Source organism: Physeter macrocephalus, chromosome 1 (genome assembly GCF_002837175.3).
Source record: "Physeter macrocephalus isolate SW-GA chromosome 1, ASM283717v5, whole genome shotgun sequence".
NCBI classification, from domain to species: Eukaryota; Metazoa; Chordata; class Mammalia; order Artiodactyla; family Physeteridae; genus Physeter; species Physeter macrocephalus.
Genome location: NC_041214.2, coordinates 92662651 through 92681163, shown reverse-complemented (window position 1 = coordinate 92681163; position 18513 = coordinate 92662651). Strand labels below are relative to the sequence as shown.

General features: G+C 39.9%; 1 protein-coding gene across 3 annotated transcripts in view; it reads left to right on the top strand.

Moving 5' to 3' along the window:
• SLC15A2 (solute carrier family 15 member 2) overlaps positions 1–18513 on the top strand; it is a 98221-nt gene that overhangs the window by 48131 nt on the left and 31577 nt on the right. The window contains exons 24-25 of one of the 3 annotated variants that reach the window (XR_008617412.1): positions 2306–2414; positions 6788–7062. The gene's annotated coding sequence lies outside the window, so the exon portion shown is untranslated. Of the gene's footprint in view, positions 1–2305; positions 2415–6787; positions 7063–18513 lie in introns of those variants that run through there. The other 2 variants (XR_008617413.1, XR_008617414.1) reach the window with 2 other exon arrangements.

Below are 18513 nucleotides of genomic sequence, written 5' to 3'. Positions count from 1 at the left end.
TTATCCGTTCTTCTGCCTCAGTTATTCGGCTATTGATTCCTTCTAGAGAATTTTTAATTTCATTTATTGTGTTGTTCATTCTTGTTTGTTTGGTCTTTAGTTCTTCTAGGTCCTTGTTATACGTTTCTTGTATTTTCTCCATTCTATTTCCAATATTTTGGATCATCTTTTCTATCATTACTCTGAATTCTTTTTCAGGTAGATTGCCTATTTCCTCTTCATTTGTTTGGTCTGGTGGGTTTTTACCTTGCTCCTTCATCTGCTGTGTGTTTCTCTGTCTTCTCATTTTGCTTAACTTACTGTGTTTGGGGTTTCCTTTTCACAGGCTGCAGGTTCGTAGTTCCCACCGTTTTTGGTGTCTGCCCCCAGTGGGTAGGGTTGGTTCAGTGTGTTGTGTAGGCTTCCTGGTGGAGGGGACTAGTGCCTGTGTTCTGGTCCATGAGGCTGGATCTTGTCTTTGTTGTGGGCAGGACTGCGTCCGGTGGTGTGTTGTGGGGTGTCTGTGACCTTATTATGATTTTAGGCAGCCTCTCTGCCAATTGGTTGGGTTGTGTTCCTGTCTTGCTAATTGTTTGGCATAGGGTGTCCAGCACTGTAGCTTGCTGGTTGTTGAGTGGAGCTGGGTCTTATCGTTGAGATGCAGATCTCTGGGAGAGCTTTCGCTGTTTGATATTACATGGAGCCAGGAAGTCTCTGGTGGACCAGTGTCCTGAACTTGGCTCTCCCACCTCAAAGGCACAGGCCTGACACCCCACCAGAGCACCAAGACCCCGTCAGCCACACAGCCAGGTACGTGGGGAGTTTCTTGCCTTTTGGGAAGTCTGAGGTCTTCTGCCAGCGTTCAGTAGGTGTTCTGTAGGAGTTGTTCCACATGTAGATGTATTTCTGATGTATTTGTGGGGAGGAAGATGATCTCCACATCTTACTCCTCTGCCGTCTTGAAGGTCTCTCTCTCTAATCTTCTTGAATCTGTAAGTTAGCATCTTTCATCAAATTTGACATTTTTTCAGCCTTTGACTATTTCTTTGAATATTTTTTCAGCCCTACTCTCCTCCTCTGCTTCTGGGGCTCTCATGACATAAATGTTAGATCTTTTGTTATTGTCCCACATGCCGCTGAGGCTCTGTTCATTTACTGTTGTTGACTGGATAGCTTCTATTAATGTTTTTGAGTTTACTGATTCTTTACTCTGTCATCTCTAGTCTACTGTTGAGCACATCTAGTGAGTTTTATTTCATTTATTGTAATTTTCAGTTTTATAATTTCTTTTTTATTCTTTTTTATAGCTTTATTTCTTTGCCGAGACTTTCTATTTTTTCATTTGTTTCAAGAATGTTTGTAATTGGTAGTTAAAATATTTTTATGATTGCTGTTTTAAAGTGCTTGCCAGATAATTCCAACATCTGAATCATCTCATTGTTGCCATCTGCTAATTGCCTTTTCTCATTCAAGTTGTGATTGTCCTGGTGCTTAGAATGGTGAATTATTTTCAGTTGTATCTCATACATTTTGGTTATTATGTTGTTAGATTCTACATGCAATCTTTTTCTGTTTTGGAAAGAAGTCACCCTGTTTAAGAGTAGTGCTCAGGTCAGGTGGAGGTGGATATTCAGTACCCCACTGGGTCCTGTGACAACCCTGGGTCCTATGATACCAACTGGCACTACCTCATTGCTGCTGGGTTTAAAGTTGACCTCCCTGCTGGGCCCCACTGACAGCAGGGGGGAGATTAGAGTGCCACATAGCTCCACCTCTTACTTCCCCTTCCACCTCATTGCTAGTGGGTGGGTGTGGAAGTTCAGTTCTCTGCTGAGCTCCACTTAAACTAGGGATGGAAAGATGGTGAGAGTGGAGAACGTGGACCACCAATATGTCCCAGTTCATTCCATCTCGTTGCTACCTGGTAGAGGAAGAAGTTCAGCAACCCCCTGGGCCCTACTGACACAAGGGCAGGAAGGAAGAAGAGCGCTGACTAGCACCACCTTCAACAACCTCCTTTTGCCTCCTAGCTGATAAGTAAGGGTTGGAAGCTCAGCTCCTTGCTTAGTCATGCTGACACTACCCCAGTGGTGGAACAGGAGTACTGCCTGCTATCACTGACCTTGCATACGCCCCCCTGATGGGAGAAGCAGAATGGTAGCAATGGTTGAGGGATGAAAATTCAACTCCCTGCTCAGTCCCACAGACATTACAGTGGAGGAGACAGTTTTCCATTGGCGTTTGGATGGAGTAGGATTGGTTTTGCAAACAACGTTTTCTGTTCTGCTAACATGCTCTTTTTCTGGTTCCTTGGCTGGGTGAACAGTCATTATGGAGGACTCTTTTGGCTGCACCCGTTGGTGGTTGCTGTTTGTAGGCTTCTCCAGCACCCTGCCTGAGATACATAGGAAAGAAAAGGAAACCTAGGAATTCCTGTGAGTTTATTTTCTAAAAACCCAAACATAATGTGATTTTTGTTTTGTTGACCTTTCCTTTCTTCCACAGGCCTTTGTAAGGGTGAGATTAATGCTTGGTATGGCATCTAGGGAGGGTTTATAAGGTCTTGTGTGGCCCCTGAGAAATTATGAGTCCTGTATGGTGGCACGTAGACCATGTTGCAACGTGTAGCTTGAGTAGTGGCATGTGGCCTCCTTCCTAGGCTATGCCATAACAAACAAAGCCAGCACAATTCACTTTTAACATGTCTGGTTTCTGCATTGCTCTGGTGCCTTCTGAGACACTAGGACCGCTAGAAGAGGTGGATTTAGTTCTAACTAAAGGTAAGTTTCTTATTGCTCTGGTTAGAGAGACAGCTTTGTATTATTACCAGAAGAAACATGGACTCTGGACTAGCAAACTCTAGTTTGAATCTCTATTTACTACTGTGGGTCCTTTTGCAAAGTTTCTTAATATCTCTGAGACTTGGGTAAAGGGTGATAATAACTGTCCATAGAGTTTCTCAGAGAAGAGAATAAAATAAAATATGTGCAAAGCATTGGGGATAAGTAGGTACTCCATAAATACTACAGTCTACTACATTTAGTTTTAATCTTTAGGAAAGAAAGTTCAGATCTTCAGTAAGTTAGAACTTTATTGGTATAAACCTGCCTTGGGCTAACTTCATCTATATTTTCTGCAATATCCAATTATAGAAATTCAAAAAGGAGCCAGAATTCTACTAATGAAGCACAGCAGGTTCTGAGTCCATGATATTCAATTCCCTAAAGACAAGGATCATAGCTTATATTTCTTTTACATTCTCCACAGGATCCTCCCTGCCCAAACCTCTCTCTTAGAGAACCTCACCAGCCAAACCCAGAAGAGGGGAAGCCCTAGGTATTAAGCAACTCTGCCATCCTTGGAGATTGGACCAAGGCAGAACATTGGCCCAAGTAGGGCTCATCAGAGTCTCTCAAGAATTTAGAATTGAGACAAAGGTTCAGAGAGTCAGATGGAATAGGACACTCAAACTGAAGGGTGTGTGGGTTTTGGGGGGTCAGGGGTGGTGGCAGCATGGCAACTTTTGTGTAAGCAGAAGTTACACAGGGGTATTAGAATCCTGTAAAAGTATGTGGTCAGCTGAGAGGACAGATGAGCAAAAGAGAGAAAAGCTTAAGTATGAAGACACACAGCTTGGAAGGAAAACAAAAAGAGCAACAGAAAGAGACAAAAACAGACAAGAGGACAGATATCCAGGGAAAAGTGAGAAAGAAAAGGGGACAGGATATCAGGAACACAGGGAATTGGAATACTCAACCTAGAAGAATTCAGATGACTCTAGGAATCTGTTAGTTGCAAACACCACTGAGCCTCTGTTGCCAGAAGCAGCCTCTTTACACCTGATTGATGGTGCCGGCCTTGCCTGAAGACCCTGTAATGACCCTACTTGAGGTGATTACCAGGCAAGTGAGTGCCAGCTTTCCTCACACACTCCCCAGCTCTCCTTCACTGCTTCCACATCTACAGCTAGAGGCAGATCCTAAAATGCATGTGGCCAACTACACAGTCAAATTTGGGAGCAAGAGGCCTGCATGGTAAAAGAGTTGCAAAACTGCACTAATGTTTATCAGCAAAACCCCAGAGGAATAAACATGGAACTGAATTATGAGGGTACTACACTAGAAATGGAGGAAAAGAATTTCAGTTAGGCTAAAAATGATTATATAGGTGCACTTATCAGAGAGTCTGCATTCAATGTGCTATCACCTGCAGTTGGTAGAGTTCTAATTATTTTATCTTTTTGTAGACTGAAAATTGGATTCACTTTTCACCAAGGCTGAGTTGAGATGCCAGAAATCCCTTATAGAGGAAGGAATAGAAAAATCTAGGGAGATGAGAATGCCGGTGTGGATTTATGTACTACCCTCTAAGCCATCCCACAACTGTCATGAGAACATTGAGAAATGCATTAATGAAGGTAGTGCCAACGTATTTGAAAAGCACCACAGTGGCTACCTTCTGTAGGTCAGAGATGAAGGTGGAAAATACTTACATTGAAATAGATTCTGTGATTTCAATAAGGATGATGGCAGCTTGGGATGGAAGAGATAATAAGTGGCACCAAATTGCCAGAAACAATTTGGAGCTGGTTCTTTTAATAGGCAGAAGAGCTGGTGTGGGTAATCAATTTGGTTTGACCCACAGGAACATGTGGCATTGAATAACTGATCATAGGGTCACTAGTGCTGAAATTAGGAGGGTCATCATGCTTACCTGGGTAAAGAAAAATTTCTCTGAAGTAAAGGCCCTTTGGTGAGCATTTACATAGGACACAGATATTCTCACACTCTGAGTTCATTCTGAGAGATCCCATCACATACCTCTTTTCCCAGACCAACTTGTTACCAATCCTCATTATCTTATTCCTTTCATGTCCCCGACTATCCTGCCAAATCATTCGCCCCTGTCCATGCATTACTATAGAGCTGCTCCACAGGCCTGCTTTCCTGTGGGCAAAATGGGCAATGAGATGTCCTGTTTAAAATTATGCCCATTGGATGGAATTTCCATTTTATTTTGCTGAAGGGTCACTCCTTGGTGAGGCTGCTGCATTGCAGAAGTCATCTCCAGCTGTCATGCATAACCATCTATGAACTAGGCTCAGATTTTTTTCTTTTTCAATCAACTGGCCATGGAGAGCACTTCATGCGGCTTAAGCATGGTATAAGGGCAGGATTGGCAATGCAATGGGAGTAGCACACCAGGAGTGAGAACTAGCTGCTTATCCAATTTACGCTTGCTCAAGCCCAGTCCCAAATATACCACGTGATGCAGGAGTGTTACTGGGCATGCCTGACTATGGCTTGGTAGATCGGACACCCAGTTCATGTGGGGCAGCTGTTGTTTTAGTCAAGTGAGTGTTCAGTCTTTACCACAGCCCAATAGGAAGCCAAGAGTTCTCTCTCAAAATAAGGATAATAACTTTTCAAAACAGGTGTGATTTTACTCAAAAACCCTATGGGCCTCTACTCTGAATCTCCTATCAGGGCTTTCACAGAGTCCATACAGCATCTTGATCAGTCATAGGTATTTTGCAAACCATTGGACTCACTGGTCATAAATAATCATCTATCATTCAAACTAGGAATGTCTTGAGAGTAAAAGGGGCACTAGTAGTAAATATGCTGGGACAACAGGCATAAATTAAAACTATCCTGAGATACATGGCCATCCAGTCATAAAAGCCAAGTGATTAATTTGTTTACTAGGTATTCATGACCAGCCAGAGTACACATTGCAAGATGAATCCAGGAAATTTTGATAGAGAGCTCTCAATTCTAAGATATTTTGGATTAGGCTATTGAATTTCAAGGTAAGAAATCTTCAAGTATTAAGGCAGAAAAAGGAAATATTTAATCAGTTCTTGAACTTTAGCATGCACTAGAAGTGCCTGGATGGTTTATTAAAACAGATTACTGGATTCTATACCCCATGTTCCTAATTCAGTAGCTATAAAATGGGGACTGAAAATTCGCAATTTAACAAATTTCCAGGTGATGTTAATGCTGCTGATCCAGGGACCATACTTTAAGAACCACTGAGATACTGAGAAGAGAAAAAAAACATCCCCACAGACTGTCCTCATGTTTTACCACAGCAACATTCAATACCAAAAGATAATGGAGCAGTTGCTACAATATTCTAAAGAAAAAATTACACCAAAATATGGTTGAATTTTTAGGGCCACTGATAGCTTTCATAAACTTAAGGAAGATTGCCTGTATGAGAGATAACCTCTTGCACAAGCTGTGTGATGATGAAATCCAGATAAAATGAATAAAAATAAAGAACTCGGGAATGGAGAATTTGTCTTAAATATAAAACCAACACTGACTAATTGTGAGAATGATTATTGTAAAGCAGATTATAAATATAAACTTTGATAAAATAATATTTATGTATATGGAGACAGAATATCTCATCTATAAGGATGAAATATGTAAACCAAAATTTGAACCTCTCTTTAAGACAGGCATCACCTTTAACTTAAAAGGAGACTAAACAAGATCAATAACAGGTCCTAAAAGTACTTTTTTTAAAAATTCAGATACTATGTTGTAAATCACTTTTCTGATAATGGAATCTATAGGGTACAGTATATTTATGACCTGAGTGTCTAAAGAAAGGTTGAATTTACTAACTAATTCAGGTTCAGATGAGGTCTTCAGGAATACAAAACCTGACTATGCTGTATCTTGCCTACAATTTCTCTGTGGTATTTACCTGCTATTCAGTGTAAGAAATTAAGACTCTTGTGCTGTCAAACTGTCTAATGACTCAACTGAAATGTAAATCTTTGTTTCTCAAGAATTGTGAATATGTTTGAGATAATGAAAAGAAGTCCGAATGCCTGGCTAGTTCCTGTCTTGATGTATTGGATCTTAAAATGAACTCTAAGAACTCTGTGTCCATGACACTACCCCAAGAAAAGTTCAGCGTTTTACTCTACAGAGTTGTAAAAGACCAGAACAGCTTTTGATTTTTAAGATGGCCATCCTTCTGCAGAAGTTAGAAAATATCTTGAACAAAAACTGTGTCTTTTTCAGGTTTTCTAAAATAAATGTAACTGGGAACTTTGTTTACTTTGACCATAAGATTAAGATGGGAGGTGAGGAGCGGAGAGATTAGAGGAAATATGAGAGTTGCTAGCATTCTCATGTTTATACCAGGTAGTCCATTTGAAATCAACTGGTCAGCATTTTTCTTTGTCTTTTTTCATAATCTGGAAGGGCTCTTTAAAAAAAAAAAAACTTGAAATGAACGATTTGAAGTTTAACAGATCCTCTAGTTTCACTTCAATTTCCTTCTGTTAAAGTAGGAAAAAATTTTAATTAAAATTAGAATTTAATTTTTAATTAAAATTTAAATATTTAATTAAAATTAGCCATTTAAAAGGATTTTTATCACTCTATATATGCAGAGAAAACATTTTGAAATGATTTCATCTTCTATACTTAAGATTTTTATTGAGGCATAGTAGATGTATCATAGAATTCACTCCTTATAAGTGTACAATTGAATGATTTTTAGTCAATGTATACAGTTGCGCAACCATCACCATAATCCAATTTTAGAACACTTCCATCACCTCAGAAAGGAACCTCTTGTCCACTTGCAGTCAATTCCTGTTCGCACCCCACTCTCAGGCAACCCATAATCTACTTTCTGTCTCTACAGAGTTGTCTTTTCTGGATCATATATGTGGTCTTATGCATCTGGGTTCCTTCACTGAACATATTGTTTTTGAAGTTCATCCATGTTGTAGCACGTATCAGTTATTTGTTCTTTTTTTACTACTGAATAGAATTCCATTGTATGGATATACCATATTTTGTTCATCCATTCACCAGTTGATGGAAATTTGGATTTTTTTCTACATTTTTAGTTATTAAAAATAAGGCTCCTATGAATATTCATGTACAAGTCTTTACATGAATATGTTATTCCTCTTGGGTACATGCCAGGGAGTGAAATTGCTGGGTCATATGGTAAATTTATGTTTAAGGTGTGGTGGGTTTTTTTTAACATCTTTATTGGAGTATAATTGCTTTACAATGGTGTGTTAAGTTTCTGCTTTATAACAAAGTGAATCAGCTATACATATACATATATCCCCATATCTCCTCCCTCTTGCGTCTCCCTCCCACCCTCCCTCTCCCACCCCCCTAGGTGGCCACAAAGCACTGAGCTGATCTCCCTGTGCTATGTGGCTGCTTCCCACTAGCTATTTTACATTTGGTAGTGTATATATGTCCATGCCACTCTCCCATTTCATCCCAGCTTACCCTTCCCCCTCCCTGTGTCCTCAGGTCCATTCTCTACATCTGCATCTTTATTCCTGTCCTGCCCCTAGGTTCTTGAGAACCTTTTTTTTTTTTTTAGAATGTGGTTTTTTTTTTTAATTGACAAAAGGCATTTCAAAGTGGCTACATCAGTTCACATTTCTATCAGCAATTATGAGGATTCTCATTTCTCCATGTCTAGGCCTCCACTTATTATTGTCTGTCTCTTTTATTATCATCATTCTAGTGGGTGTGTGGTTTTAATTTGTATTTTCCTAATGACTAATGATATGATAAAGAGCATCTTTACATGTGCTTACTAGCCATCTTTGTTTTCTTTGGTGAAATCGCTATTCAAATCTTGTCTATTTTTAAAAATTGGGTTCTTTGTCTTCTTATTGAGTTATGAGATTTCTTTATATATTCTGGTTAGAAGTATTTTATTAGAAACATGATTTGTCACTATATTCTCTTAAGTTTGTGGCTTGTATTTCCATTTCCTTAATGGTGTCTTTGGAAGTGCAAAAGTTTTAAATTTTCATGAAGTCCAATTTATAAATTTTTCTTTTAAGGATTATGCTATAGGTGTCATAGCTAAGAACTCTTTAAGTAATCCAAGGACACAAAGGCTTTTTACTACCTTTTCCTCTAAATGTTTTACAGTTTTAGCTCTTGCACTTAGGTCCACTGTCCATTTTGAGTTAACTGCTTTTGTGTGCTATGAATTAAGGGTCTAAATCCACTTTTTGGCATGTGGCTATTGGCAAATGACCCAGCAGCATTTGTAGAAAAGACTGTCTTTTCCCCATTGAATTGCCTAACTAGCTTTGCCAAAAATCAATTTACCATAAATATAAGGATTTATTTCTGGACTCTCAATTCTGTTCCATTGATCAATATGTCTATCCTTATGTCAGTACCACACTGTCTCAATTATGCTAGCTTTATAGTACATTTTTTTTTTTTTTTTTTTTTTTTTTTGTGGTATGCGGGCCTCCCTCTGCTGCGGCCTCTCCCGTTGCGGAGCACAGGCTCCGGACGCGCAGGCTCAGTGGCCATGGCTCACGGGCCCAGCCGCTCCGCGGCACGTGGGATCCTCCCAGACCGGGGCGCGAACCCGGCTCCTCTGCATCGGCAGGCGGACACGCAACCACTGCGCCACCAGGGAGGCCCTATAGTACATTTTAAAATGGGAAGGTATAAGTCCTCCAATTGTATTTTTCAAGATTGTTTTGACTGTTCTGGTAATCAGTCTTGCATACCTAGAATAAATCCCACTTGTTCGTGGTGTATAATTATTTTTGTGTATTAAAATATTTGGTAATATTCTGTTAAGGATTTTTGCATCTAAGTTCATGAGGGATGTTTGTTTGTAGTTTTCCTTCTTTTTTTCTTGGTCATATCTTTGTCTGGCTCTATACTGTCTTCCTGAATTAGTTGGGAAATGTTTCCTCTTCCATTTTCTGGAAGAGATTGTGTAAAGTTAGTTTTAATTACCCTTTAAAGGTTTGATACAATTACCCAGTGAGACTATCTGGGCCTTGAGATTTCATTTTGGAGAGCTTTTTAATTAAAAATTCAATTTCCTTAATGGTTATAGGGCTATTCAGATTGTCTATTTCATCGTACTTGAATTTTAGCAGTTTGTGGTTCTTAAGGAATTGTTCCATTTTTTTTCTAAGTTGTCATATTTATGAGCATACAGTTGTATGTAGTACTCCCTTATTTTTTTTAATGGCTGCACTATGTGGAATGATATATCTGATTTCATTCCTGATATTGGTGTTTTGTGTTCTATTTTTGTCAGTCTTGCTAGAGGTTTACCAAATGCATTATTTTTTTGAAGAATGAACTTTTTGTTTCCTTGGGGTTTTTTTTTTCAGTAACTTTTTCCTATTTCCAATTTTATTTTCTGTATTATCTCATTCCTGCTGCTTGCTTTGGGTTTATTTTGCTCCTTTTTCTAGCTTCTGGAGGAAAGAAGTTATTGATATGACACCTTTCCTCATTTTAAATGTAATCATTTAGACCTCTCAATACTGCTTTAGTTGCATCCTACATACTTTGTGTTTTAATTTTTATTTAGTTCTACATACTTTTTTTTATTTCCCTTGAGACTTATTATTTGACCCATAATTATTTAGAAGTGTGTTGCTTAGTTTCCAAGTGTTTTGAGAGTTTCCTGTTGTCTTTCTTAACAGATTTCCAGTTTGATTCCACCATAGAGCACACATACTTTATGATTTCAATTCTTTTATATCTGTCAAGATTTGTTTTATGGTATGTTTTATGTGGTTGTTTTTTCCTACTTGGTCAGTGTTTCACAGGAAATTGAGAAAAATGTAGTCTACTGTTGTTGGATGGTCTGTTTTATATATGTTAATTAGATCCTGATGATTGTGTTGTTCAGATCTTCTATATCCTTGTGATTTTTTGCCTAACAGTTCTATTGGTTGCTGAATGTGAGCAGTGTTAACATTCCCAACTATAATCACACATTCTTCTCTTTCTCATTTCAGCTTTAACAGTTTTTGCTTCATGTATTTGAGGCTCTGTGGTTTATACAGATTAGTATATCGTGTCTTCCTGGCAGATTGATCCTTTCATCATTATATAATATCCCTTTTTTTCTCTGATAATTTTCTTGCTTTGAAGGCTACCTTATAAGATATTAATATTGTCACTGCTTTTTATTTCTCTATTATTAATGTGTACATAGTATATCTTTTCCCATCCTTTTACTTTCAACCTACCTGTGGTTGAATATGAAGTGAGTTTCTTATATGCAGCATATAGTTGGATTTGGTTTTTTAATTTTTTAATCTACTCTGCTAATCTCTGTCTTTTGATTGGTATGTTTAGACCATTTACAATTAAGGTAATTATTGATATGTTAGCCCTTTACGATGCTATTTTATTATTTGTTTTCTACTTGTTTCCTTTGGTTGTTGTTGCTCTTTATTCTTTTTCTTGCCTTTCTGCAGGTTATATGAACATGTTTTAGGATTCCATCTTAATTTATAGCACTTTTGAGTTCATCTCTGCAGTTTTCATAGTGGTTGCTCTGGGTGCTACTTATAACTCTGTACTTGGTATCACAGTGTTTACCATTTAAAATGAAATATAGAAACCTCACTTCCAATTAGGTCTCTTTACCTTCCCCACCTTTACATATCATTGTTAACTCATTGCATAACTTCTATTTCTTTTGTGAGATTTTTTCCTTTTGGGTTTTATAAATCATATTTTATTGAAACAAATTATAACACCATCTAATACTCAAAAAATGTCTATTGTATGGACTCATATTTCCAATCTTTCTATTGTTTCTTCTTGCGTTCTGATGTTTAAGTTTCCTTTTGTCATTTTCTTTCTGTTTGAAGAACTTCCTTTGTCCAGTCTTTCCAGGGTGTATCTGCTAGTCACAAAATCTTTTAGTTTTCATTCATCTGTGAATGTTTTTATTTTCCCTTCATTTCTGAAAACTAGTTTTGCCAGATATAAAATTATGGGTCAACAGTTATTTTCTTTCAGTGCTTAAAAAGATATTTGGCCATTTCCTTTTTCACAATTTCACATGAGAAATCCATTCAAATTGGTGTTTCCCTATAGGGAATGCATTGTTTCTCTCTGGCTGCTTTCAGGATTTTTTTCTTTGTCTTTAGTTTTCAAAAGTTTAATTATGATGTGTATTGCATGGATTCTTTGGGTTTATCCTGTTTAGAGTTCATTCAGCTTCTTGGATCTCTATGTTGATGTCATTCATCAAATTTGGGAAGTTTTCAGTCATTGTTTCTTTGAATGCTTATTCATTTCCCCACTCTTTCTCCTTTACTTTCTGGGACTCCAGTGAAATGAATGTTGGATATTTTGTTATTGTTCCACAGGTCCCTGAGGCTCTGGTCATTTTTTTCCCAATCTCTTTTCCATTATTCATATTGGGTGAATTCTACTGTTCTGTCCTCATGTTCACTGATTCTATTCTTCATCATCTCCAGTCTTCTGTTGAGCCCATCCAGCAAGTTTTTAATTTCTATTGTATTTTTCAGTTCTATAATTTCCACTTGTTTCTTTTTTGCATAATTTCTATTTCTTTTCTGGGATTTTCTACATTTTTATTTAAGACAATTTGTAATTGATTGTTGTAGCATCTTTATAATGTCTGCCTTAAAATTCTTATCAGATAACTCCAACATCTGATTCATCTCAGTGCTGGCATCAGTTGATTTCACTTTTCATTCAAGTTGTGATTTTCTAGGTTCTTGATTTATATCCTGGACATTTTGTCTATTGTGTTAGGACAATCTGGGACCTATTTGAATATTTTATTTTACAGGAATTTACTCTATTTAGGTTTAACATGAGTCTTAGCCTACTTTTGTGGGCTGTGATTCCAACAACAGGTTAATTTTCAGAGACTTTGTGACTGCCTAAGGGAAGCAGGTGAGGAAATCCTTCTATTAGTAACCCGCCCCCCCTCCAGCTACCCAGGTTTTTCTGGGCAGGGAGGAGAGATAATGTGATTTCTGGGACCAGGCTGCTAGCTACAGGGCTGCTAGCTGTGACAGGTTCTTTTTCATGATTCCGCCAGTCAGCCTTAATGTCTCTGGGCAGAGGAGGAGAGTCTCTGGCCCTTGGGGACAAAGAGGCTTCCCCGGTGGGCCACCTGCTTTACCTGGGTGTCTCTTACTGGTTCCTCCCATCCACATCAGTATCTCTCCATAGAAGAGAGGAGTCTCTGGCCCAGCAGGGTAGAAGAATGTTTCCCCTGGTCACTTATTTTTGGCAGGACTCCCAGTTGTTCCCCCTTGCCTGAGGTTGTCAGAGGGACTCCCACTACATCTAGGGGGAAGAACAAGCTACTGGACTACTTTCTGTTGCCAAGTGGGAAGTCAGAAAAACATAAGGTCTGGGTGGCTGCCTTCCGTTGGTTGGGGGACACAAGATGCCCTGCCTCTGTGTTGTCATCTGGTCCTGGGTTCCCAAACCAGATCATCTTCTTCTTAGCACCCTTCAGAGTCATCTTTTGCTTGTCTCTTGTGTCATTTCTAGGATATATAAAGTTGTGCTTAGGGAGAAGGAGCAGGAAAAAAGAGGTCTATGCCATCTTGTCCAGACCAGAAGTCCCTCAGCTACTGAATTATCCATTAAAATTTTATTTTTTCTGTTTTACCAATTTAGACTCAGTTACATTATGGATAGTAAAAATCCCAAAGACACCTTTGCACAGTGCAGGTATTTAACCAATATTCTCTAACATGTAATTAATGAGACTGGGAGAAACAACGGATGTTAATACAAAAGGATCTAAAATGAGCTTAAGGCCATACACATAAAGATACTGTTGAGGAACACCCATGCGCCTGCGTACACACACACACACACACACACACACACACACACACACACACACACGCACTTCCTTTCAGGCCATCTACTTACAGTCTGCTTAAGGAAAGTCTCTACATGAAGCACAAATGGATTGATGAAGCCACCAGAAGGGGCTGATGAAAATGAGAGAGAGAGGTAGGGCCTATTACAGAGAGGCACAGACCCTTCCTCCTGGGGCACTGAGTAGTAAAACCTGCCTGGATGCCTTTGCTTGGAGAATAACTCTGCAAGGCTGAGTGGTGCCAGGAGAAAGGTCACTCCAAAATTATCAGGTTGGCCTGGCTCTTCTCTGAGCTTTAGTCAGGAAGAAGGCTTAATTTCATCAAGTGCATCAAAATAGAATATTTGGGGCAGAATCCTCAGGCCAGTAGCTTTCACTTACTTCTTCTTTACTTATGTACTGTGTTGTTCCCAAGAAGCATTTAAAGTGGTTTTAATGGATGCATGTTATATAGGAAAATATAAATTAGATATAGGCAAAAAAAAAAAAAGGCAAGAAGAAAACAAAGGACAGGAATAAGACTGGTACAAAAGTGCTTCTCTGTGACTTTCTACACACGCAATAAATAGCCTGTGAGAGGGCACATTGCTGGAGTATTTCCTGTGCCATCTCTGAGTGAACCCTCAAAGGCATTCAGGACCAGGCTTGGGGGCAGAAAAGTGGACTTGTAACATGGAGGGATCCTCTAGATATGCTATAGGGGGGAGACAAGTTTCCATGGAAATTTCCCTACAGTACTCCATAGATTTTCTGCTCCTAAGAGGAGCAGGAAATGTTTGATTTCCTCTTAAAGATTCCTGAGTTTTCACTTTGAGAATGGCCACAGTTCTGAGCAGTGTAACCTAGTTGAAGACTCAGGCTACTAAGTTCCTGAGGGAACACATCCCAGTTAGAATTCATTATAAGTCTGACTATCTAAATATGCAGAGTGTGTACCAAGGCTAAAACTACAGTCATTAATTCCTCAAACTTTGTTTATAAAATTCTTCTATTTGATTCTCAGAATCTAAGCCAAAACTGTTAGATACAAACTTGCAGTGTCCATCTCAAGTCAGCTGGAATGGCCCCTCCCAAGTCAGCTGGAAATCTAGGTGATGCTGATGACATGCAGGAGCTGAGAAGTAGCCACAGAAGCAGTGTTGTGCCTGGTGACTAAATGACCACACTCCTTCCACTATGGGAGCTCTCTCTCTCCTGGGGAATAGAAGAATATACAAAAATCCAGTCAGCTGGGCTCTATTGTCTATGTATACAATACACAAGTAGGCTTGATTCTGGTGCAAATCCTCAGTGAGTGGTAGCTGCTGGGACAGCAGCTCTGAATCTAAAAATTATTTCTTGACTTGTCATGAAGCCAGTTTCTCCCCTTGGCTTATGTTTCTCATCTTTCTACCTCTCTGGAGCCTCCCTCAAACACCTTTAATTTCTGAAAATTTCTTAGAGTCTCATTCACTCTGCTTTTTGCTGATTTTTAACATCTTTAAGTCTCTCTTAGATCGAAAAACAAGGTACCCTATTCCATTCATCAGTCCCTCTCTCTATCATTTATTCATGAAGATATGGCCCAGTTTTCCTTTTCCCATTTATATTCTCCTGAACCATTTGTTCTCAGCCCTTGTCTAAAAAGTTAAGCTTCACACCTTGGTATTTCTCTGATGTTATTTGTTCAGATCACTAATTACCTCTTCCTGACCAAACGCAGTGGCTTTTCTTCAGAAGTTATTCCACTTGATCTTTTGCCTTTCTCATCTTGCGCTATGAGGGCTTCAAGAACTATGGTTTTAATTTCTCGTATTTCTCTAACTTTGTATTGGAGGAGATTATTTTTATTTCAGTTTTGAATATCTATAATGTCATCTATGAATATGACCTTTCTTGTTTTAAATGGCAAGATAAGGTATCTGCCTCAAAACATACTGTTCAAATTGTATATGTATGTACTATCTTCATGTTGCTATAAAAATTCTGTGTGTTTCCATTTTATCAAGAAAGTGAGTTTTTTTTTGTTTTGTTTTTTGCGGTACGCGGGCCTCTCACTGTTGTGGCCTCTCCCGTTGTGGAGCACAGGCTCTGGACGCACAGGCTCAGCAGCCATGGCTCACGGGCCCAGCCACTCCGCGGCATGTGGGATCTTCCCAGACCGGGGCACGAACCCGTGTGCCCTGCATCAGCAGGCAGACTCTCAACCACTGTGCCACCAGGGAAGCCCCAAGAAAGTGAGTTTTGAGAGCATGGTTTCTAATCAAAATGCTGTGGGATGGGAGATTGTAGCCAAGATGGCAGAGTAGAAAGGCCCTGAGCTCACCTCCTCTCATGATCACACCAAAATCACAACCATCTCCAGAACCACCATCAATAAAAAACAAAACAAAACAAAACAAAAAAAAACTGGAACCTACAGGAAAAGATCTCCTACAACTAAAGATATATAGAAAGAACCACAATGAGACAGGTAGGAGGGGCAGACTTGGAATATAATCAAATCCCATACTGCCTGGGTGGGTGAACCACAAACTGGAGAATAATTATATTGCAGAGGTTCTCCCACAGGAGTGACAGTTCTGAGCCCCACATCAGGGTCCCCAAGCTGGGGATCCAGCACCAGGAAGATGAGCCCCCAGAGCATTTGGCTTTGAAGGCCAGCTGGGCTTAATTGCAGGAGCCCCACAGGACTGGGGGAAATAGAGGCTTCACTCTTAAACGGAGTACACAAAAGCTCCCATTCACCAGGACGCAAGGCAAAAGCAATACTTTGATAGGAGCCTGGGCCAGACCTACCTGCTGGTCTTGGAGAGTCTCCTGGAGAGGTAGGGGTGGCTACAGGTCACCCTGGGGATATAGACACTAGTTGCAGACATATTAAACATTCAGCCACATGAACACTCCTGGAAGCTGCCATATTGGCTCATTAGAGTCAAGACCTGGGCCCACCCAACAGCCTGTACATGCACTAATGCTGGGACATCTCAGGCCAAACAACTAACTTGGTGGGGACACAGCCCCACCCATCCACAGACAGGCTGCCTAAAGACTACAGAGCCCACAAAAGCCTCTAGACACAGCCCAGCCCAACAAAGGGCCAAGACCAAGCTCCACACACCAGTGGGCAGGTACCAGCCCCTCCCCCACCAGGAAGCCTGCACAAGCCTCTAGATCAGGCTCACCCACCAGGGGGCAGACACCAGAAGCAAGAAATCCACGATCCTGCAATGCAGGCCAGATCCTACCCTGGGACCATCTGGACCCTGGCCCTGCCCACTATCATGTGAATGCAAACTTCAGGACACCCCAGACTCCATACCCAACTGTGTCAGGAACTGCCCCCCTTCCACCAATGGTCTGAAACAAGCTCTGAGATCCCTGGACCCTGCAGCAAGACCTGGGAACTGGCTCTGCCTGCCAGTAGTCTGGCACTAACCCCAGGATCTGGCTTCACCTGCTAGTGGGTGGGCAACAGCCCCAGAGTCTTCAGGATCCTGACTTTGCCCACCAGGGAGCCAGCACTAGCCCTGGGGAGCCCACTTGGATTCCAAAACCAGGCATCTCATGACCAGACCACACTAAACAGCAGCCAGCAGCATCTGTACAAGACAGGGGCTGACACCAACCAAACTAGGGGCCAACCAAGCCTACCAGACTGCCCACATAGCCTGCCTCAACAGAAGGACCCAAGCAGCCCTCTTAGGGGGAACCCCTAGAGAATACAGCTTGGGTAACAAGAGGGGAATGTGCTGCTGGGACCCGTAGGACGCCTCCTACAGAGGGCCACTTCTCCAAGGTTGAGAAACATAACTAATATACCATATACACAAAAATACAAATAGCAACTTGGACAAAATAAGGTGGCAGAGGATTATGTTACAGATGAAGGAACAAGATAAAACCCCAGAAGATGAACTAAGTGGAGACAGGCAATCTATCTGAGAAAGAGTTTAGAGTAATACTCATAAAGATTATCAAGGAACTCAAGAAGAAAATGGATGAACAGAGTGAGAGGTTAGAGATTTTTAACAAAGAATTAGAAAATATAAAGAACAACCAAACAGAATTGAAGAATACAATAACTGAAATAAAAATATTTATTTTAGATTGCTGTATAAAAACCTCATGGTAACCACAAACCAAAAATCTACAATAGATATATGCACAAAAAAGAGAAGTCCAAACATAACACTAAAGGTAGTCATAAAATCACAGGAGAACAAAAGAAGAAAAGGAAAAAAGACCCAGAAAAACAAATCCAAACCAATTAACAAAATGTCAATAAGAACACACATATCAGTAATTACCTTAAATGTAAATGGACTAAACGCTCCAACCAAAACACACAGACTGCCTGAATGAATACAAAAACAAGACCCATATATATGCTGACAACAGGAGATTCAGTTCAGATCTACAGACTAAAAGTGAGGGGCTGGAAAAACGTATTCCATGCAAATGGAAGTCAAAAGAAACCTAGAGTATCAATACTTATATCAGACAAAATAGAGTTTAAAATATAAAGACACTGGCACAGAAACAGAAATATAAAACCATAAACGATGAAAAGACAACCCTCAGAATGGGAGAAAATATTTGCAAATGAAGCAACTGACAAAGGATTATTCTCCAAAATTTACAAGCAGCTCATGCACCTCAATATCAAAAAAACAACCCAGTCCAAAAATGGGCAGAAGACCTAGACATTTCTCCAAAGAAGATATACAGATTGCCAACAAACACATGAAAGAATGCTCAACATCATAATCATCAGAGAAATGCAAATCAAAACTACAATGAGGTATCACCTCACACCAGTCAGAATGGCCATCATCAAAAAATCTGCAAACAATAAATGCTGGAGAGGGTGTGGAGAAA